This window comes from Carcharhinus amblyrhynchos, chromosome 8 (genome assembly GCF_965287045.1).
Source record: "Carcharhinus amblyrhynchos chromosome 8, sCarAmb.v2.hapA, whole genome shotgun sequence".
Lineage (NCBI taxonomy): Eukaryota > Metazoa > Chordata > Chondrichthyes > Carcharhiniformes > Carcharhinidae > Carcharhinus > Carcharhinus amblyrhynchos.
In genome coordinates this window covers 71,796,137-71,819,923 of record NC_137331.1, presented here as the reverse complement: position 1 = coordinate 71,819,923, position 23,787 = coordinate 71,796,137, and the positions used below count along the sequence as shown (strand labels likewise).

Genomic DNA, 23,787 nt, shown 5'->3' with positions numbered 1-23,787 from the left:
GGTAACATGTCCTGCTGGCAAAAGTATGATCTATCAGAAATCGGGTGGGACTTCCAGCCACTTTGGAATGTTTTCAGTGTCTTCACAACTCCACAAAAATCCATACCACAGGGCCTGCACCCACAGTGAAAACCTACTTTCCTGATTCTCAAACAGAAATCTGTTACTGAAAAGACAGGAGAGAAAGCTAAATGTTGCTTAGGAGAAATGTGAGATTCTCTAATTGTCAATTTCATGTAATAACTCTAAAATCAGCAAGTTAAAGCCTAATTTCCACTTCAAGGTTTGAACTCTCAACCTATAAGCTGACATATCAATGCAGTCCTGAGAGTGGGTTGCATTGTCAAAGTTCACATCCCTCAGATGAAACTTAAAATCAAGGTTTTATCTGCTTAATCCTGTTGAAGTAAGAGATAGCATAGGAGGAAGTTATATCTTGGCCAACATTCACGCTTCAAATATTATTGTCTGACTGATGCAAAGCCTAGTAAGAAGGGAAGTGAGCACAAGCTATTGTTGTGCAGGAGTCAAAGAGTTGGAAATGTAGCTGATGAAGTTGGGATGCAATTGGTTACAGCTGAGAGGATACTTTAGAGGATAAAAGCAGTTTTGCTGCTGAAGGTGAAGTCATCAGAGCAGACAGATACTTAGAGAATGGACTGGTCTATTTACAAGATGTGGGTTGAAAGAACTAATTCAGGTAGCTGTGGGAGCCTGTGAGATTGTAACAGGAAAGATGGAGCATGAGAAGTCTCATGGAGAGTGTCAGGACTGGACCACATAAATGGGTGGAGAAAAATGTCATTTTAAAGCCAAGTTAACAAAAATAATTTATAATTTTAAATGATTTCTGTGATTTTCCTTTCCCTTCTGAATTTGATAATTAGGCATTTGCTCTAAAGTGAGTTCTTGGTGACAAGGTGCCATTGCATGTTAAAACAGTAGTACACAGTATTGAGGAGTGGAGCACTTAACTTTGCCAAAGTTATGATGGAGAGGCCTGCCACATCCCTCCAAGGAATGGTGGAAGACACACTTCCTCAAGCAAGCTCACCAGATTGCCTGTTCTCAACTATAGGTGATGCATCATATAGGAAAAGGCAGAAAAGGTCTCTGGAAACTGAGAAATGTGGCTTGCAGCAAAATAACATTAGGATAAGTGGAGTTGTTTGTGAAAGTGAGAAAAATCTGATAACACAACAAAAAATCTCTAGAAATATGTTGAGCCCATGATCTTGTTAAGACATATTTATTTTTTCAGAAATTGTGGGACGTTTCTCTTACATACTGCTGTGTCATAATACGTCTTCTGCGCATAAATATTAGTACTATTGGAAAATTCAGTTTTCAGAAGTTATGAGTTCATGCATGTGCCTCATTGAAAAGAAGATGATAAAGTCCTGTCCAATTGCCAGAAAAACATGAACTTTGCCATCTGATAACTTGCAGCATTCCACTGTAACTTGTTCCAGTATAGTTTGTATTTTTCTACTTTCAGAACAAAATGTGCAACAAATGTGCAACTTGCCAGCACATTCTTGTCAAGTCTTGACTTGCAGTGGTAACAACTTAAATTAACTTTGAAGAGCTTATGGCAGAAACATTATGGATAAACACCCAAAATTACAATTTGTACGTGGTTCAATATTTATATCCATAACAGTCTCTTTTCCTCATCCCTCCATTCCTCCCTTCCCACCTAACAATAGCAATAAATTAGCATTGTGTATGTGATAATACATTTTGTATGCTTCGTGAACCAGTGACTTTGAGCTGAATTATCGTCTGCTTTGTAATTGTAAAAAGAAGTGACTTTTAAAGTGCCATAGGGATCAGTGCTGGATCCATTGTTGTTTGTCATCTATATCAATGATCTGGATGATAATGTGGTAAATTGGATCAGCAACTTTGCTGATGATACAAAGATTGGAGGTGTAGTGGACAATGAGGAAGGTTTTCAAAGCTTGCAGAGGGATTTGGGCCAGCTAGAAAAATGGGCTGAAAAATGGAAATGGAGTTTAATGCAGACAAGTATGAGGTATTGCACATCGGAAGGACAAACCAAGGTAGAACATACAAGGTAAATGGTAGGACACTGAAGAGTGCAGTAGAACATTGAGATTTGGGAATACAGATACATAATTCCCTAAAAGTGGCATCACAGGTAGTTAGGGTCGTAAAGAGTGCTTTTGGAACATTGGCCTCTATAAATCAAAGTATTGAGCATAAGAGTTGGAATGTTATGGTGAGGGTTGTATAAGACATGGTGAGGCCGAATTTAGAGTATTGTGTGCAGTTTTGGTCACCTAATTACAGGAAGGATATTAATAAGGTTGAAAGGGTGCAGAGAAGGTTTACAAGGATGTTTCTGGGACTTCAGAAACTGAGTTACAGAGAAAGGTTGAATAGGTTAAGACTTTATTCCCTGGAACGCTGAAGAATGAGGGAGGTTTGATAGAGGTGGATAAAATTATGATGGGTATAGATAGAGTGAATGCCAGCAGGCTTTTTCCACTGAGGGTAGGGGAGAAAAAAACTAGAGGACATGGGTTAAGGGTGAAGGGAGGAAAGTTTAAAGGGAATATTAGGGGGGGGCTTCTTCACACAGAGAGTGGTGGGAGTGTGGAATGAGCTGCCAGATGAAGCGGTGAAAGCGGGCTCACTTTTAACATTCAAGAAAAACTTGGACAGGTGCATGGATGAGAGGTGTGGAGGGATATGGTCCAGATGCAGGTTAGTGGGACGAGGCAGAAAAAGGGTTTGGCGCAGCCGAGAAGGGCCAAAAGGCCTGTTTCTGTGCTGTAATGTTCTATGGTAATGCAACTTTATGATTAACCTCTTTGATTTGGACTCAGTGAGCAATACTTAATAGGAAAATAATGTTAAAACAACAAACGTTTGGGTGCTTCAGCAAAATATAGTAGCTTAGTGGCCAGGTAGAGGTTTCATGTCCCCATTCAGACAAGGTGATGCTGAATACTTCTTCAGCAAAAAAGCAAGAAAAATTAGTAGGTGCAGCAGAGCAAATGTTGCCAACTCCAGAGCAGCATTGACAGAGATCTGGGAACTGAATGTATTTCAGCTTCTTCAAGTCTTGATCAGTGCACAGTTTGGGAATGATTTGTTTATGTGGGGAAAGGAATTAAAATTCAAGATGCTTCCAAAACAAATAGTAACGAAAGTTTGAATAGTTCATTAAAGAAATAGCTATGGTCAGGCTGCAAAATTTAGATTTATTGGAAAAAAGGAAAAGTTTTACTTTATAGAAATTGTTTTAATTTTTTTCATCTTTATATAACCCTGCAGTTCCTCAACAGTTCTCATTTGCAGACTTCATCCCCTGTCATTTGACAGCTGAACTTTGTCTGTATTCTATCCTTGCAACATTATGTAATTAGAACACAAACACAGAAAATGCTAGAAAATCTTAGCAGATCTGATAGCATCTATGGAGAGAGAATAGAGCCAACAATTTGAGTCAGGATGACTCTTCGTCTGAGTAATTACTTCACTTGTAATAATCTGCTTACTGCATTTAATTTAGTTCTATACTACCATTAAATTATTTGAAATAGCAAATATTATCACTCAGCCCAGAAGTTTACAGATGCAAACAATTTTAACTTGTTTAAAACTAAATGCTATTATTAACCATATAATCGGTCTATATTTCTGGTTCCTGGCATGGCACCGTGGTTTTGTCTTCCTGGAGACTTTTTGTGTTCGGGCATCATGTGGTATCTTGAACTAGGGCAACAAAGCTCAATACAAACTACTTTGGGTGCTTTGCAGTCCTCTGAAACAGACTTCAAACCAACATTTATGCTCCATTTTTCAGCATTGTAGCCATTGCTTTAGGCCTACATCTTGGAGGCATCAGTGCTTTTCCCCATTTGCCTCTCACCGTTTTAACAATTTTATATTATTTACTATTTTTATTCAATTAACGAAGTATTACCCTTTTTAATTTTTTTGGGGTTTGAAAAGTGGCGTAAGTTCTTTAGCCTTTAGAATATTTCTACACCTGTGGGTAATTTGGAGGAGTGAAATACAACAGTGCAGCAAGGAAAATGGAGGAGGGAATTGTTGCAATGACAAAGACCTGTTTGGTCCCAGTTTTCACCAAGATTGCAGGAGATAGTTTTCGGAGTGCTTGATGAAAGGCCCATTTTCTAGTATTCTTCAGAGAAGACATTGCCAGTGACCTCAGTTTCTAAGTAAACTCGCACATTTGTGCAATCTGCATACTGCAGTCTCTAATCTTACAGTAAGACACCTGATCCATTGATTATGATCAATGTCAAGTTTCTGAATCTTGGGAGCCTTATGTTGAGAGCCTTCTGTTGACAGAGGCAGATATAGACAACAAAATTTGTCATTGCCTAAAACCTGCCAACTCACCCTTTGGCTGACAAGGAAAAGATTATTTCAGGGCCAGGGTCTCAAACATGAGCTTAAGGTTGTGGTTTACCAGACAATAGTGATCCTGTAGTCCTATATACTTAGGAGACTTGGACTGTTCAAAGCTTTGGTGCATTACCACCAGCAGTGACTTTGCAAGATCATCCTAATCTGGTGGTAAGAAAAGTGGTCCAGCAGCAGCAAGCCAACCCACACAGCATTGAGGTTACAATCGGTCACAACCAGTTCCACTGAGCAGAGCATATTGGTCGTATGCCTGATGCTGGACTCCTGACACACCTGCTGCAGACAACTTTTGAGTAGAACAGAAGATTCTGAGGAGAACTGCGGAAATGCTTTAGAGATGTCCTCAAGACATCAAACTGTCAACTCGTGGGAGTCCCTGCTTTGTGAACAATCATAAGAACATAAGAAATAGGAGCAGGAGTAGGCCATCTAGCCCTTTGAGCCTGCCCCGCCATTCAATAAGATCATGGCTGATCTGTCGTGGCTCAGTTCCACATTCCCGCCCTCTCCCCATACCCCTTAATCCCCTCGCTTATCAAAAACGCATCAACCCGCGTCTTAAAAATATTTAGCGAGGCAGCCTCCACCACCTCAACGGGCAGAGAATTCCAGAGATTCACCACCCTTTGAGTGAAGAAGTTCCTCCTCAACTCCGTTCTAAACCGCTCCCCCCTTTATCTTGAGGCTGTGCCCCCTAGTCCTACTGTCCTTTCTGAGTGGGAAGAGTCTCTCCACCTCTATCCTATCCATCCCATTCATCATCTTATATGTCTCAATGAGATCTCCCCTCATTCTTCTAAACTCTAACAAGTACAAGCCTAGTTTATTCAGCCTCTCCTCATAGCTCAACCCCCTCAACTCCGGCATCAGCCTAATAAACCTCCTCTGCACTCCCTCCAAGGCCAAAATATCCTTGCGTAAGTGCGGCGCCCAAAACTGCACACAGTACTCCAGCTGCGGCCTCACCAATGCCCTATACAGCCGCAGCAAGACCTCCCTACTTCTATATTCAATCCCCCTCGCTATGAAGGCCAGCATCCCATTAGCCTTCCTGACCACCTGCTGCACCTGCAGGCTGGGTTTTTGCGACTCATGCACAAGGACCCCGAGGTCCCTCTGCACCGTCGCCTGCTGCAGTTTTTCGCCACGTAAGTAATAGTCCTTCCTACCATTATTCCTACCAAAGTGGACCACCTCGCACTTGCCAATTGAAGGCTGTTAATTCTGAAATGCATCAAATACATCAAGTGACTTCACCAGAAACATGCAGAAGCCAAGTTGTGACTTCAGAGAGAGCACACAAATCTCCAAGCAAACCCATCTGCTCAACTCTTCAAGCCTTGCATGTGACATAGTCTGTAGATTGCGCATTGGACTCATCAGCCATCTCAGAACCAATTGAAATGTACTGAAAGCAAGTCATCTTTTGATTCTGAGGGACTGCCGAAGAAGAAAACAACTCTTTTGAAATGAAAACAGAAAATTCTGAAGTGTTCAGCAACATCTGTGGAGAGAGAGACAGTTAACGTTTCGGTTTGATGCCTTTCATCAGGACTGGAAATTTTTGATGTTATTTGTTATCTCCAATCTTTGCCTTAAATTTCAGCAGATTTCATAGAACATTACAGTGCAGTACAGGCCCTTTGGCCCTCGATGTTGCGCCGACCTGTGAAACCAATCTAAAGCCCATCTAACCTGTACTATTCCGATATCATAGAACATAGAACATTACAGCGCAGAACAGGCCCTTTGGCCCACGATGTTGCGCCGACCAGTTAAAAAACAATGACCCTCTAACCTAAACCAATCCCTTTTCATCCATAAACCTATCCACGGATCTCTTAAACGCCCCCAAACTAGGCGCATTTACAACTGCAGCAGGCAGGGCATTCCAATCCCTCACCACCCTCTGGGTAAAGAACTTACCCCTGACATCCGTCCTATATTTGGAGAGGTTTGACATGATCAGGAATAGTCAGCATGGATTTGTCAAGGGCAGGTCGTGCCTTACAAGCCTAGTTGAGTTCTTCGATAATGTGACTGAACACATTGACGAAGGAAGTGCCGTGGACGTGGTGTATATGGACTTCAGCAAGGCGTTTGATAAGGTCCCCCATGCAAGACTTCTTGAGAAGGTGAGAGGGCATGGGATCCAAGGGCCTTTGGCCTTGTGGATCCAGAACTGGCTTGCCTGCAGAAGGCAGAGAGTGGTTGTGGATTGGTCTTTTTCTGAATGGAGGTCAGTCACCAGTGGAGTGCCCCAGGGATCTGTTCTAGGACCCTTGCTGTTTGTCATTTTCATAAATGACCTGGATGAGGAAGTGGAGGGATGGGTAAGTAAGTTCGCTGATGACACGAAGGTCGGTGGTGTTGTGGATGGTCTGGAAGGATGTCAAAAGTTGCAGCAGGACATAAATAGGATGCAGGACTGGGCGGAGAAGTGGCAGATGGACTTCAACGCGGATAAATGCGTAGTCGTCCATTTTGGCAGAACCAACGGGATGAACGAGTACACTATCAAGGGCAGGAGTCTTAGTAGTGTTGAAGAGCAGAAGGATCTTGGGGTCCGGGTCCACAGGACTCTTAAATCGGCCTCACAGGTGGAAGAGGTGGTCAAGAAAGCGTATGGTGTACTGGCCTTCATTAATCGAGGGATTGAGTTTAGGAGTCAGGAGGTAATGCTGCAACTTTATAAGACCCTTGTCAGGCCTCATTTGGAGTACTGTGCGCAGTTCTGGTCGCCTCACTATAGGAAAGACGTAGAAGCTATTGAAAGGGTACAGAGGAGATTTACAAGGATGTTGCCTGGACTGGGAGGCATGCCTTATGAAGTTAGGTTGAGGGAGCTGGGTCTCTTTTCCCTGGAGAGACGAAGGTTGAGAGGCGACCTGATAGAGGTTTATAAAATGTTGAGAGGAATGGATAGGGTAATTTTCTCAGAGGCTATTTCCCCGGGTTGAAATGGTCGCTACGAGAGGACACAGATTTAAGGTGCGGGGAGGAAAGTACAGAAGTGATGTTAGGGGTAAGTTTTTCACTCAGAGGGTGGTGCGTGAGTGGAATCGGCTGCCGTCAGTGGTGGTGGAGGCGAACTCGCTGGGGTCTTTTAAAAGACTTCTGGATGAGTATATGGGGTTTTATGGGATTGGGGGTTATAGATAGGTGTTGATGTGATCGGCGCAACTCGTGGGCCGAAGGGCCTGTTTGTGCTGTAGTGTTCTATGTTCTATAACTACCCCCCCTTAATTTAAAGCCATGCCCCCTCGTGCTAGCTTTCTCCATCCGAGGAAAAAGGCTATCACTATCCACCCTATCTAAACCTCTAATCATCTTATATGTTTCAATAAGATCCCCTCTTAGCCGCCTTCTTTCTAGCGAAAACAACCCCAAATCCCTCAGTCTCTCCTCATAGGACCTCCCCTCCATACCAGGCAACATCCTGGTAAACCTCCTCTGCACCCTCTCCAAAGCCTCCACATCCTTCCTATAATGTGGGGACCAGAACTGCACACAATACTCCAAGTGCGGCCGCACCAGAGTTGTGTACAGTTGCATCATGACGCTGCGACTCCTAAATTCAATCCCCCTACCAATAAACGCCAAGACACCGTATGCCTTCTTAACAACCTTATCTACTTGATTCCCAACTTTCAGGGATCTATGTACACATACACCTAGATCCCTCTGTTCATCCACACTATTCAGAGTCCTCCCGTTAGCCCTATACTCGACACATCTGTTATTCCTACCAAAGTGAATTACCTCACACTTCTCCGCATTAAACTCCATCTGCCACCTCTCGGCCCAGCTCTGCAACCTGTCTAAGTCACCCTGCAAACTACGACACCCTTCCTCACAATCTACCACACCTCCGACTTTGGTGTCATCAGCAAATTTACTAATCCACCCAACTATACCCTCATCCAGATCATTTATAAAAATTACAAACAGCAGTGGCCCCAAAACAGATCCCTGAGGCACACCACTCGTAACTGAACTCCATGACGAATATTTACCATCAACGACCACCCTCTGTCTCCTATCTGCTAGCCAATTCCTGATCCAATTTCCTAGATTACCCTCAATCCCATACATCTGCATTTTCTGCAGAAGCCTACCATGGTGAACCTTATCAAACGCCTTACTAAAATCCATATATACCACGTCAACTGCCTTACCCCCATCCACCTCTTTGGTCACTTTCTCAAAAAACTCAATAAGGTTAGTAAGGCACGACCTACCCGCTACAAAACCATGCTGACTATCTCCAATCAATTCATTACTCTCCAAATAACTATAAATCCTATCCCTAATAATTTTTTCTAAAACCTTGCCCACAACAGAAGTAAGACTCACCGGTCTAAAATTCCCGGGGAAGTCTCTGTTCCCCTTCTTAAACAATGGGATAACATTCGCTATCCTCCAATCTTCCGGTACTATACCTGAGACCATATCATCCATATGTTTATCCAATGACCATTTAAATGCTCTTAATGTTGGTGAATTCACTACTGTTGCAGGCAGGACATTCCACGCTGTTACTACATGCTGTGAGTAAAGAACCTACCTCTGACATCTGTCCTGTATCTATCACCCCTCAGTTTAAAGCTATGTCTCTTCGTGCTAGCCATCTCCATCCAAGGAAAAAGGTTCACACCTATCTAATCCTCTGATCATCTTGTATGCCTCTATTAAGTCACCCCTTAATCTTCTCTGTAACAAAACAGCCTCAGCCTTTCCTCATAAGACCTTCCCACCATACTAGGCAACATTCTGGTAAATCTCCTCTGCACCCTTCCCAATGCTTCCACATCCTTCCCAGAATGCGGCGACCAGAACTGTACACAATACTCCCAAGTGCAGTCTCACCAGAGTTTTGTACAGCTGCAACATGACCTCATGGCTCCTAAGCTCAATTCCTCTACCAATAAAAGCTGACACACCATATACCTTTTTTTAACAACCCTATCAACCTGGTGCCAATGTTCAGGGATCTATGCACATGGACACTGAGATCTCGCTGCTCAACCACACTACCAAGTAACTTACCATTAGCCCAGTACTCTGTATTTATCTTATTCCTTCCAAAGTGAATCACCTCACATTTTCCCATATTAAACTCCATTTGCCACATCACAGCCCAGCCCTGCAGCTTATCTGTGTCCCTCTGTAACCTATAACATCCTTCCGCACTGTCCGCATCTCCACCAACTTCAGTGTCATCTGCAAATTTGCTCACCCATCTTTCTACGCCCTTGTTCAGGCAATTTAACTCTATTTCCTCTCTGATTTGAGTTTTGATTGTTTCACCTTCCTTTTCCCTAATTCTGCTGAAAAGCTTATATTTTGCTTTTCCATTTTAAGGAAGATTTCTGCTCAAAACGTTGACTTTCCTCAATGTGCTATATCTTTTAATATTTTCTATTTCTGTTTCCAGTATTTGCTGTTTAGCTAAATAGGTGGGCCTTTCACAATTCTCGTCCTCTTTTCATCGCCAGGTTTAAATCCTGTCAAAGTCAAGTCAGGTTTCTTTATTGTCGACAGTCTCATGACAAATTAACCAAATGTCCCAGGTGTAAACAATTAACATAAGAGAACAGATGTCCTAAATACTGTACCATGTTGAATAATTCCGGAAAATGGGAGCATGTTCTGTGTAATCCATACAGGAAATAATATCTTTTACACAAAATGCATTTTGCCCCTAATTATAACAAGGAAGGGTGTGGAGAGTCTGCAGAAGGATCTAGATAGGCTGGGCGAATGGGCCAGGAAATGGCAAATGGAATTTAATGTTGGCAAGTGTGAGGTGGTCCACTTTAGTAGGAATAATGGTAGGAAGGACTATTACTTACGGGGCGAAAAACTGCAGCAGGCGACGGTGCAGAGGGACCTCGGAGTCCTTGTGCATGAGTCGCAAAAACCCAGCTTGCAGGTGCAGCAGGTGGTCAGGAAGGCTAATGGGATGCTGGCCTTCATAGCGAGGGGGATTGAATATAAAAGTAGGGAGATCTTGCTGCAGCTGTATAGGGCATTGGTGAGGCCACAGCTGGAGTACTGTGTGCAGTTTTGGTCGCCTTATTTACGCAAGGATATTTTGGCCTTGGAGAGAGTGCAGAGGAGGTTTAAGAACATAAGAACATAAGAAATAGGAGCAGGAGTAGGCCATCTAGCCCTTCGAGCCTGCCCCGCCATTCAATAAGATCATGGCTGATCTGTCGTGGCTCAGTTCCACTTTCCCGCCCTCTCCCCATAACCCTTAATCCCCTCTCTTATCAAAAAGCCATCAACCCGCGTCTTAAAAATATTTAGCGAGGCAGCCTCCACCACTTCAACGGGCAGAGAATTCCAGAGATTCACCACCCTTTGAGTGAAGAAGTTCCTCCTCAACTCCGTTCTAAACCGCCCCCCCTTTATCTTGAGGCTGTGCCCCCTAGTCCTACTGTCTTTTTTGAGCGGGAAGAGTCTCTCCACCTCTATCCTACCTATCCCATTCATCATCTTATACGTCTCAATGAGATCTCCCCTCATTCTTCTAAACTCTAACGAGTACAAGCCTAGTTTATTCAGCCTCTCCTCATAGCTCAACCCCCTCAACTCCGGTATCAGCCTAGTAAACCTCCTCTGCACTCCCTCCAAGGCCAAAATATCTTTGCGCAGGTGCAGCGCCCAAAACTGCACAGAGCACTCCAGCTGCAGCCTCACCAATGCCCTATACAGCTGCAGCAAGACCTCCCTACTTTTATATTCAATCCCCCTCGCTATGAAGGCCAGCATCCCATTCGCCTTCCTGACCACCTGCTGCACCTGCAAGCTGGGTTTTTGCGACTCATGCACAAGGACCCCGAGGTCCCTCTGCACCGTCGCCTGCTGCAGTTTTTCGCCACATAAGTAATAGTCCTTCCTACCATTATTCCTAAGAAAGTGGACCACCTCGCACTTGCCAACATTAAATTCCATTTGCCATTTCCTGGCCCATTCGCCCAGCCTATCTAGTTCCTTCTGCAGACTCTCCACACCCTCTGCGCAATTTGCCGTTCCCCCAATCTTGGTGTCATCAGCAAATTTCGACACCCTACACTCGGTCCCCTCCTCCGGATCATCTATATAAATGGTAAAAAGCTGAGGCCCCAGCACCGACCCCTGGGGCACTCCACTAGTCACCATCCGCCAATCCGAATAGCACCCGTTGACCCCCACTCTCTGCCTCCTATTTGACAACCAATCCTCTATCCACGCTAACACCCTACCCCCAACTCCATGTCCCCCGACCTTCTGCAATAACCTCTTGTGAGGTACTTTGTCAAACGCCTTCTGAAAATCCAGAAAGACCACATCCACCGGCTCTCCTCTATCCACCGCCCTAAACACATCCTCATAGAACTCCAGTAAATTTGACAGACGCGACTTCCCTTTAATGAAACCGTGCTGCGTCTGCTCTATCAAGCAATTCCCTTCAAGATGCCTCGCAATTTCCTCCTTAATGACGGATTCTAACATTTTACCTACCACAGACGTTAAACTAACCAGCCTATAATTCCCCGCCTTTTGCCTGGCACCCTTCTTAAACAACGGCGTAACATTAGCCATTTTCCAATCTTCCGGCACTTCCCCGGAATCCAGCGACGTCTGGAAAATAACCACCAAGGCATCCACTATCACCTCCGCCATTTCTTTCAGAACCCTCAGATGCATTCCACCCGGTCCTGGGGACTTGTCCACAATCAGCCCCTCCAGTCTGTCGAGCACCACCTCTCTAGTAACAGTAATGTCATTAAGACCCTCCAGTCCTACCACCTTTCCATCGCTAACACCCGGCAAATTATTCACGTCCTCCTCCGTGAAGACAGAAACAAAAAAGTTATTCAATACCTTAGCCATATCCCCATCCCCTACCACTAGGTCCCCTTTCTCATCCTCTAAAGGACCAACGTTCACCCTAGCCAGCCTCTTCCTTTTTATATATTTATAAAAACTCTTGCTATCCTTTTTTATATTAAGCGCTAGCCCAGCTTCATAGTTTCTCCTACCCTCCTTTATCAACTTCTTTGTCAATCTTTGTTGACATTTAAACCTCTCCCAATCCTCTTCTCGCCCACTACTCTTAGCTACTCTAAATCCCTCCGCTTTTAATTTGACACTTTCCTTCACCTCCTTCGTTATCCACGGCTTATTACCTCTCCTCCTACGGTCCTTTTTGACCATTGGAATAAATTTCTGCTGAGCACCAAGAAAGATCTCCTTAAAGACCCTCCACTGCTCCTCAGCAGACCCTCCCTCCAACGCGCTCCCCCAGTCCACATTCGCCAATTCTTCTCTCATCCTACTGTACTCCCCTCTATTCAAACAAAGGACACGTGTCCGGGAACCCACTTTCTCCTCCTCCATCTGCACCAGAAACTCCACCATACAATGATCACTCTCCCCAAGAGGATCCATCACCGCAAGGTCCCTAATTCTACCTGCCTCATTACATAGCACTAGATCCAAGATAGCTCGCTCCCTCGTCGGCTCCAACACACAGTGTTCAAGGAAATTATCCCGGCAGCATTCCAAGAACTCCTCCTCGAGCCCACCGCGTCCAACATGGGTCGACCAATCAATATGCAGATTGAAATCCCCCATACCTACGGCCGTCCCATTCCTTCATGCCGCACTTATTTGCGCGTTAACAGCCCGCCCCACCTCCAGATCATTATTTGGGGGCCTATAGACGACACCCACCAGCGTCTTCCTCCCTTTGCTGTTCCTAATCTCCACCCACAACGATTCCACTTTCTGCTCTTTGGCTCCAATATCATCCCTTGCTACCACCTTGATGCTATCCTTAATCAGCAGAGCTACGCCACCCCCTCTTTCCTCCTGCCTATCCTTCCTAAACACTTGATACCCCTGGACATACAGCTCCCAGTCCCTGTCACCTTGCAGCCACGTCTCTGTAATGGCCACCAGATCGTATCCATTTGTGTCGATCTGCGCCACCAGCTCATCCACTTTATTCCGAATGCTTCGTGCATTCAAATAAAGCGCTTTCATCCCAGCCTTCACCTGGACCCTATTTGCCGTAACGCCACCAAGCATACTCACGCCCCCTACTCCCTCTATTATTGGGACATCCTCGGCCTCTTCCCTTACCTGTACCGTATCCTTAACTTTAGACCTCGTAACGTCACCTACCCTCGCACCCTCCTCCCCCCTAACTAGTTTAAAGCCCTGTCTACAGTCCTCTTTACTCGATTCGCCAGCACGGTTACTAGGCTGATACCGGAGTTGAGGGGGTTGAGGTATGAGGAGAGGCTGAATAAACTAGGCTTGTACTCGTTAGAGTTTAGAAGAATGAGGGGAGATCTCATTGAGACGTATAAGATGATGAATGGGATGGGTAGGATAGAGGTGGAGAGGGTCTTCCTGCTCAGAAAGGACAGTAGGACTGGGGGGCACAGCCTCAAGATAAAGGGGGGGTGGTTTAGAACGGAGTTGAGGAGGAACTTCTTCACTCAAAGGGTGGTGAATCTCTGGAATTCTCTGCCCGTTGAAGTGGTGGAGGCTGCCTCGCTAAATATTTTTAAGACGCGGGTTGATGGGTTTTTGATAAGCGAGGGGATTAAGGGTTATGGGGAGAGGGCGGGAATGTGGAACTGAGCCACGACAGATCAGCCATGATCTTATTGAATGGCGGGGCAGGCTCGAAGGGCTAGATGGCCTACTCCTGCTCCTATTTCTTATGTTCTTATGATATTTTCAATAAAGGAGGGGATATTTTTAAATAAGTAATAAGCAATACCTTGTCGGTTAGTTTGACATTTAAATTATATTAATATAAGCCTGGTTGCACAGTTTTTGAAGGAGTCATTTAAAACAAAGGTTGGTGTAAAAGATAAGTGCACACTGATTAGCATCTTGCAATATGTGAAATCCTTTGTTCTATGTCAGTAATTTCTATATTTAACATCATAGGTTCAGTTCAGAGAACGTGCTAAAGCTATTTTGACATTTTTAATTCAATGTATCTCATACAACTGCATGTTTAGGCTTTTTGTCTCTTCAGAAATGGATTGAACCTGGTTTTCATATGGCTTTGTAACCTAATGTTACAGCAATTTTGGTGATAAGTTCTGGGAAAATGGCAGGCTTGGAACGAAGAGTCCTTTCCAGATTTCTAAGATGAGTGCTTCTGTCTTGTTTTAAAGTCCACCAGGATCTCAAGTTTATTCCTTTCCTCTCTTCTTTGTGTCCACATTGTTTCTCCCTAACAACCATATCTGTTCCCCTTGCATGATCTTATCAAAGGGTGGAGCAGGCGCAAGGAAACAAATGGTTTATTCCTGCTCCATATGTTTCTATGTATGTGAGCATGTGCATCAAACAGTGCTGTATTCAAAATTAGTTGCTGCGAGGTGTTTTGGAAAGTCTTGAGAGCGTGAATGCACTTTGTAACTGCAAGCTTTTTTTCTTTTGTAGCTCTGTGATGGTCTTGATGTTCTAACCTTTTTGGTATGTGCGAAAAGCTCTGCTCTTCCATATACTAAAATTGGAACGATACAGAGAAGATTAGTATGGCCCCTGTGCAAGGGTGACATGCAAATTCATGAAGCATTCGATGTGCAGGGTAACAAGTCCAAAAAATTGAATTGTTTGTGGGAATTGGTAGAAACTGATAAGATGTCTTGGAAAATTCTTCATAGCTATGTTAACACAACTACCTTTTTATGAGACAATTAGAAGTATGTTTGCTCCACAGCAGACTGTTTTGCTGACCTCTGAAAAGAAAGTGTATATTTATTTAGAATGCACTGTTGATTTGGCTGATGTGTTTATATCAGTTGTAACCTCATTTTAATCTCTCTCCACTCCCTCAACTCATCATGACTCTGGCATCAGGTGTTCTTCCCTCAGGGGGATGGATCACCTCCATTCAATAACATTAATGATGAAAGTAAGATTGTTTTGCAAGATTAAATGTTACAACCGCCCAGCTCTGATACCTCCTCACTCAGGGCATAACAAGTGGGGGTATGAACTGTATCTCTTTCTTCATTGGACCACCTTTGCTGGTTGCAACATAATTAATCTTAAAAAGGATCCTCCCCTGTCATGGGTACCTTTTCCCAGTCTGAATATTTACCTTTAAAAAAGAGCCAATTTAATCAGGCTTTCTGGAGTTAAAGACAGAGTGATTTTATTGACAACAAAAGGCAAGAAAATGGTGAAACACCTGCATACACATTCATATAGATTACAAGTAAGAATTGAGTCCTAAGTAACTGAAAAAAAGTTTACAAAACAGTCCTTGACTCAGGAGGAGTAAATGATAGAGCGCTGCTGCTGTTGGATTTGAGACACTAGTGGTGCAGATTTCAGCAGATGAATAGTCAGTTTCGAAATTCCAGTGTGTTGCAGGTTGGCGAAGTAGCTTCCCTGTTTTCTTTGCAGCAGTGATGTATGCCGACTTGGCTTACTTCCACAGTCAGAGAGAGATAGGGATATACCTATAAATAGCTTTTACAGGGGTGCTGCTGCTGGCTGGATTCTTCTTCAGTGTTACACATGTTCTGGTATCCCAGCACTGGTTCATGCACACATACATACAAACATATGGAAAAGGAATAGGCCATTTGGTTCCTCGAGCCTGCTCCTCCCTTCGATAAGATCACGCAAGAGGAATAGACAGGGTTTTTAGGGAGAAACAATTTTCACAGATTGGGGAGTGTAGGACTAGGGAACATTGTCTTAAAATTGGAGACAGACCTTTCAGGAGTGAAATTAGGAAACATTTCTTCACACAAATGGTGTTAGAAGTTTGGAACTACTTTCCAAAACATCAATTGGTGCAAGATCAATTGTTGAATTTCTACAGCTACTGATATACTCAACTGGAACCGCACTTCACCTTTGGGCTCGAATTCTTTGGTCTCATACACTCTGCCCCATTGCTAATGAGAATGGAAAATTTGGCCCTCAGCCAAAACTCCATGCACTGCAGTGGGGCAACAGAATCCTTGCTACATGCGAGGTGGAGAATTCTGGCCTTGATAAAACCATCCATCGCTTTCAGGTTTAGCCAACTACCACCAAATCTGACTGGATCATTTTAAACAACACGGAGTTCTACTCTTGTCTGCTAAAACTATTCACTATTCAAGTGGAATCCTGGAATGCAAAGATTCCTGACTTTTTTTCCTACTGTAACTGGCTTTATAAACTCTTTTCCCCTGACAATAGCACACTTGGCCAAACTTCCTTTAATCCTTCTTGCTGCCCTAACCCTGAACTTGCATCTTTCCCCAGTCCCTTCCATATCTCCCCAGTCCCTTCCATATCTCCCCAGTCCCTTCCATATCTCCCCAGTCCCTTCCATATCTCCCCAGTCCCTTCCATATCTCCCCAGTCCCTTCCATATCTCCCCAGTCCCTTCCATATCTCCCCAGTCCCTTCCATATCTCCCCAGTCCCTTCCATATCTCCCCAGTCCCTTCCATATCTCCCCAGTCCCTTCCATATCTCCCCAGTCCCTTCCATATCTCCCCAGTCCCTTCCATATCTCCCCAGTCCCTTCCATATCTCCCCAGTCCCTTCCATATCTCCCCAGTCCCTTCCATATCTCCCCAGTCCCTTCCATATCTCCCCAGTCCCTTCCATATCTCCCCAGTCCCTTCCATATCTCCCCATGTTCCCTTTCTGAGCTCATATTGCCATGGAATATAATCTGTTCCCTAGATTATATTTCCACTAAACTGCTGATCACCCAGTTTACTCTCCTGGCCCCATTTTAGTCAATAATGTAAATGGTTTGCTCTCTTCAGCTATTGTTCCCCTCTCTTACACATTTGCCATCATCACTGCTGTCCTAAAACAAACAGCCCTTGCTACCTCTTTCCTTGCTAACTACTATCCAATCTCTCTTTCTTTTCCAGAGTTCTCGAAAGTGTTATCACCTCCCAAATCCATTCCAATCTTTTCCTGAACTCTACATTTGAATTCCTCCAATCAAGTGTCCACTTTGCAGCCATACCTGCTTTTCAAAATCACTAGCAAAATTTCGGTTTAACTGAGGCATACTACTCTTACTCATACCCTACTCACCTATCTTGACCTCTCTGCAGCTTTTGACATTGTTGACTGCACCATCCTCCTCTAAGCCTCTCCACTGAGGTCTGGTTGGGTGGAACTGTCATCAACTGATTCCATTCTTATCTGATAGTAGTTGGAGAAGCACCTGCAGTAACTTCTCTTCCTGCTTCCACATCATTATCTCTGGGCGTGGTGGTCCTCCATAGATATATTCTTGACCTTTTATTTCTCATCTACGCGCTGCCCCTTGGCAACATCATCTGAAGGCACGGCATTTGTTTTCTCATGTATAGCAATGGCTCCCAACCCACCTCATAACCACCTCTCTTGACTCCTCCACTGTTGCTAAATTATCCAACTGCTTATCTGACATCCAGTACTGGATGAAGAAAAATTTACTGCCAATTAAATTTTAGGAAGACAGAAGTCACTGCTTTTGTTCCTCGGTCTAAATTCTTTTCCTTCACTACTAACTCCTTCCCTTTCCCAGCTGACAGTTTAGGATTAAGCCCTATCAATTCACAACCTCGCTGTCATGTTTCCTGAAATATGCTTCCAACTTCAAATTTTTGTCATTACTAACCTCCTGTCTCATTTTATCTACTGCTGAAGCTGTCGTTCATGCCTGTGTGATCTCTAGACTCACTATTTCAGAGCACTCCAAACTGGTTTCCCTTATTCAACCCTCCATAAATTTGAGGACATCTAAAACTCTGCTGCTTTTGACTGAACTTGCACCAAGCTCCATCCCCTCATCATACTTGTGCTTGCTGACTTATATTGCCTCCCAGTCAAGCAACGCCTTAACTTGAAAATTCTTATCCTTGCTTTTAGATCCCTTCCTATCACTGTAATTTCTTTGAATTTAGCTATTCTCCGTGATATCTGTGCTCCTTTGCCTTCCTTGCATTGTAAATTATAACTTCTCCACCAGTGAGACCAGTAACCATGCTCATCATATATCACCCCCAGCGTCATTGCATCTTGTATAGTAAAAATGGAATTATTAAATGCCTTTTGGAAGTCCAGTCAGTATGACATTACTACTGGTTCTCCTTTATCGATGATGTGAAGATGCTGGCATTGAACTGGGGTAAGTATAATAAGAAATCTCACAACACCAGGTTAAAGTCCAACAGGTTTATTTGGCAGTGGTGTTCATTCACCCATCCATGCAGACACTATGGCAACGGATGAATGAACACCACTCGAAAATCATCAGGCTGGAGTGTTCCCTTCCTGTCGGGGAATACTTCAGCAGTCACAGGCATTCAGCCTCTGATCTTCGGGTAAGCGTTCTCCAAGGCGGACTTCATGTCACACGACAACGCAGAATCGCTAAGCAGAAACTGATAGCCAAGTTCCGCACAGGAGGATGGCCTCAACCCAGATCTTGGGTTCATGTCACACTATCTGTAACCCCCACAACTTGCCTGGGCTTGCAAAATCCCACTAACTGTCCTGGCTGGAGACAATACACACCTCTTGTACTTGTGCTTGGCGCTCTCTCCACTCACATTGTCTGTACCTTTAAGACTTGATTACCTTTAAAGACTTGCATTCCAACCGTTGTCTTGCAAATTGAGTTTGTGCCTATATGGACTCTATTTGTGATCACAAGTCCTCACTCACCTGATGAAGGAGTAGCGTTCCAAAAGTGTGCTACCAAATAAACCTGTTGGACTTTAACCTGGTGTTGTGAGATTTCTTACTCTCCTTTACCCATCATGCATGTTACATCCTCAAAGAACTTGAATAAATTGGTCAAATTAAAATCCTTCTCATACAACCAAGCAACATGGTTATCGTAGTTTTACTGTGATCTTCGAAATGTCCTGCTGCTACTTAAATAATGGATTCCAGCATTTCTCGATGACAGATGTTAGGCCTATAGCTTCCTGTTTCTTATCTCTCTCCTTTCTTGAATGGATGTGTTAAATTTGCGGTTTTTTAATCCCCTTGGAATTTTTCTGGAATCTGGAAAATGTAGATTCCTGAATAAAGGTTACAGACCTGAAGTGTTAACTCTACCTGACCTGCTGACTATTTTCACCATTTTCTAATTTTAGTTTTCTTGGCTATTTGTGTGTTGATTTAAAAAAAAATGCTGAGTTGCGCAACTGACTGAATCCCAGTAGATTGGGAAGATTGCAAATAGAGCTTTTAATTGTGACTAGGTGAAGTCATCAGTTAATTTGAATACCAAAGTTATCTTTGGTGAATCGATATTAAGAAACATCAGCAGTTACAATATTTAGTGTTGATAACTTTTTTCTCTTCTAGATAGGATGTATTGTGTCTCAATTTTTAAACATCAGATAACAGCTTAAAAGAAATGTCAACTAGACATTTTCTTTAAAATATTTTGCGTATGTGAAATATGCACTCATTCTATACCAGCAATTACAACACAATGCACAGCATATTAAAGCTATCTTGGTATGGTTTATGTGGACCTACAAGTCATGAGAGCAATGCAGAATGGTATGTGGTTATCAGAAAATGAGACACGCCCTGCAGTTAGACAGAAACGTTGACCCTAGAGAAGTTACAGATGGACATTGTTTGCAAAAAAAACTGATTATATCTTGGTGGTGTGAAAAGCCACAATAACTTGCTATGAAAGTATTAAAAACAGCCTGTTGTGAGTGAGACTTCATTTGACTATAACTTCCTGCCATGTTATTTCTCTTTTGCAATTTGATTTTCAACAACAATTTAAGAATTTAAATGAAGATTTTTATAAATGTTAAAGAGGACTTGCATGAGACAGTTTATTTAAGGAAAAGGTTTCTTGGATGTAAAGATAATTGAAGATGAAAAGCAAGCCAGTAGGGTGAATTGTAGTGGACATTTTGCGAATAAGTCTTAGTTAAATTTGTTAATTGTTAAATAAAGAGTGTTAAACATTCTTTAATGTTCTGCGTATTAAAGAACAAGTGGGACAAGGAGATGCAGAACATGAAAATCAAACGGTGGAAAGCTAACTTATATTTTTAAAGACTTATTTCTCAGATGTACAAGCAGTTGCTTGATAGTACAGAATATTGTTGAAAAAAAGAGACTTTTTGTAAAAGCTTTTCATCCTGCACATATCAGGACTTTCATGAGAACACAATACTAGGAAAATTAACAAATTTATACTGCATGAGCAAATAGTGCTGATCGGTTGGCAAGTGGTCTAACATGTGATTACTGTTAGGGAGCCTGTATATGATTCCCACAAGTGATTTCTTGCTCTTTCCATTTCTCATCTCTATTCAAACCACATCCACATCCTGGTTCCCTGAACTTATGTCACCCCACTCTATTGTGCTAATATTATCATTAACTAGATGCCACCATGTCAGAGCTACCTCTCCCTCCCTTTTCCTCACTTCCTTCACAAATATCCTATGGCCTACTCCGTATCCTGAGACCATGACCCCTTGCTCTAGACCCCCTCCACCTCCCCCCAAAAAAACTTAGGGGAAACAGCATCCTGCACCCAGTCTGTCCAGCTGTGTCTGAATTTTGTGTTTTTTAATCAGATCCCCTAATTTTTCTAACTCCAGTGTATACAGGCTTAATTGACCCAATCTCTCCACATACGGCAATCCTGCCATCCCAGGAAGCTATCTGATAAACCTTCACTGTATTCCCTCTATGTAAAGTACATTTTGGGTAAAGAGATCAAAACTGCACACAGTAAGCCAGGTGTGGTCGCACCAAGACCCTGCACAGCTGTAGAAAGACATCTTTGTTCTTGTACAAAATCTTCTTGCCATGAAGGCCAACATACCATTTACCTTCCTAATTGCTTGCTGCATCTGCATGTTCGGTTTCAGTGATTGGTGCACAAGGACACCGAGGTGCTTTGTACATCAACAATTTCCAATCTATCACCATTTAAATAATACTCTGCCACTCTGTTTTTCCTTCCAAAGTGGATAACTTCACACACATCCACGTTATACTGAATCTGCCAAGTATTTGCTCACTCATTCAACTTAAGGGTAAAAGGGTTCAAGGGGCATTTGGGGGGGGGGTGGGGGGTGGAGAATCAGGATATTAAATTCTATAATCAGCCATGATCAAAATTAATGGTGGAGCAGGCTCAAAGGGCCAAATGACCTACTCCTGCTTCTAATTTTTATGTTTGTCTAAATTGCCTTGAAGCCTCTTTGTTTTCTCCACTCACAATTTGGTTTTGTGTTGTCAGCAAACTTGTAAATACTACATTTGATCCCATCATCCAAATTTTTGATGTATATTATGAGTATCTTGGGGCCGAGCACTGGTCCTTGCGGTATCTCACTAGTCATCACCTGCCACTCTGAAAAAGACTCATTCATTCTTACTCTCTCTTGTCTGTCTGCTAACCAATTCCCAACCCATGCCAGTGTTTACTCACAATCCCATGCACTTCAGTTTTGAACACTAGCCTCTCTTGCGGGTTTGTATCAAAAGCTTTCTGAAAATTCCACATTTACTGTTTCACCCTTATTTATTCTGCTAGCTTTGTCCTCAGAAAACACCTGAAGATTTGTCAAACATGATTTTCCTTTTATATCCATGTTGACTTTGTCTAATCCTGTTGATATTTTCTAAGTATTTTGTTATCACATCCTTTATGATAGACTACAGCATTTTCTTACTGCTGATGTTAAGCCAACTGATCACTGTTTTCTTCCTCCTTTTTAAAATAATGCTGGTACACTTGCCAGTTTCCAATCTGCTGGGACTTTTCCAGGATCTGCAAAATTTTGGAATATGACAACGAATGCATCCACTATTTCCATGACCACCACCTTTAGTATCCTGTGGTTTATCAGGTTTCAGTCCTATTAATTTCTCCAGCACATTTTTTTAATTAATACTAACTTCCTTCAATTCCTCCTTCCCGCTAGATTTTTGTTTCCCTTTGTCTATAGAACCATTGCATAAATATATTTGTAAAAAATTGGCAGCTGAAGTATAATGTGGGAAAATGTGAACTTGTCTTCTTTTGCAGGAAGAATATTTAAATAGAGAGAAATTGCAGAGCTTAGTGGTACAGAAGGATTTGGATGTCCTGGTACATGAATCACAAAACGTTAGCATGCAAGTATAGCAAGTAAATATGAAGACAAATGATGTTGAAATTTGTTGCAAGGAAAATGGAATATAAAAGTAGGGAAATTCTACTGCAGCTGTACAGGGCCATGGTATGGTGCCATCTGGAATACTGAAGACATAATTGCATGAGAAGCAGTTTAGAGAAAGTTCATTCGACTTACTCTTGGAATGAGGAACTTACCTTATGAAGAAAGTTGCACAGGTTTTCCTCAAACTCTAATTGGAGTTTAGAAGAAAGGAAGGTGGACTAATTGAATCTGATTGGATAAATACCAGGAGGCTGTTTCCACTTGTGGGAGAGCAGAGAACCAGGAGACACAGGTTAAGAATAAGAAGACTACCATTTAAGATGGAGATGAGGAGGATGATTTTCTCTCACAGGGTCATTAGTATATGAAATTCTCTCCCAGAAAGCAGTAGAGGCTGGATCAGTGAATTGATTCAAGGAGTAATTAAAAAAATATTTTTGATAAAAGGAGTGAATAGTTATGGGGGCAGCTAGGAGTGTTGAGATGACAACCAGATCAGTCATGATCTTACTGAATGGTGAAGCAGGCTCGAAGAGCTGAATGGCCTACTCCTGCTCCGAAGTTCAATGTTCCTATGGAACCTGGAAAGGCAATAAACAGTTCTATTTTAATAGTATTGTAATAGAGTCATACAGCTTTACAGCATGGAAACAGGCCCTTCAGCCCAACTTGTCCATGCTGCCCGGTTTTTCCCATTAAGCGAGTCCCAATTGCCCGCATCTGGCCCATATCCCTCTATACCCATCTTACCCATGTAACTGTCTAAATGCTTTTTAAAAGACAAAATTTTACCCGCCTCTACTGCTACCTCTGGCAGCTTGTTCCAGACATTCACCACCCTCTGTGAAAAAAATTGTCCCTCAGGACCCTTTTGTATCTCTCCCCTCCAACCTTAAACTTATGCCCTCTAGTTTTAGACTCCCCTATCTTTGGGAAAAGATGTTGACTACTTATCTTGTCGATGCCCCTCATTATTTTGTAGGTATCGAAGATTATCCCGAAGCTGGGGAGAGAAAGTCCCAGTATATCCAGCCTCTCCTTATAACTTAAGCAATAAGTCCTGGTAGCATCCTAGTAAATCTTTTCAGCACTCTATCTAGTTTAGTAATATATTTTCTATAACAGGGTGACCAGAACTGTACACGGTATTCCCAGTGTGGCCT

At 42.9% G+C, this 23,787-nt stretch overlaps 1 protein-coding gene and 1 non-coding gene across 6 annotated transcripts in view; both read left to right on the top strand.

The window, feature by feature from the left end:
* Positions 1 to 23,787, top strand: part of spidr (scaffold protein involved in DNA repair) — a 304,782-nt gene that overhangs the window by 93,375 nt on the left and 187,620 nt on the right. The gene's annotated exons all lie outside the window — the stretch shown is intronic.
* LOC145347124 (U6 spliceosomal RNA) lies at positions 14,932 to 15,036 on the top strand. Its single transcript, XR_013887781.1, has one exon. It is a non-coding gene; the product is annotated as a U6 spliceosomal RNA (small nuclear RNA).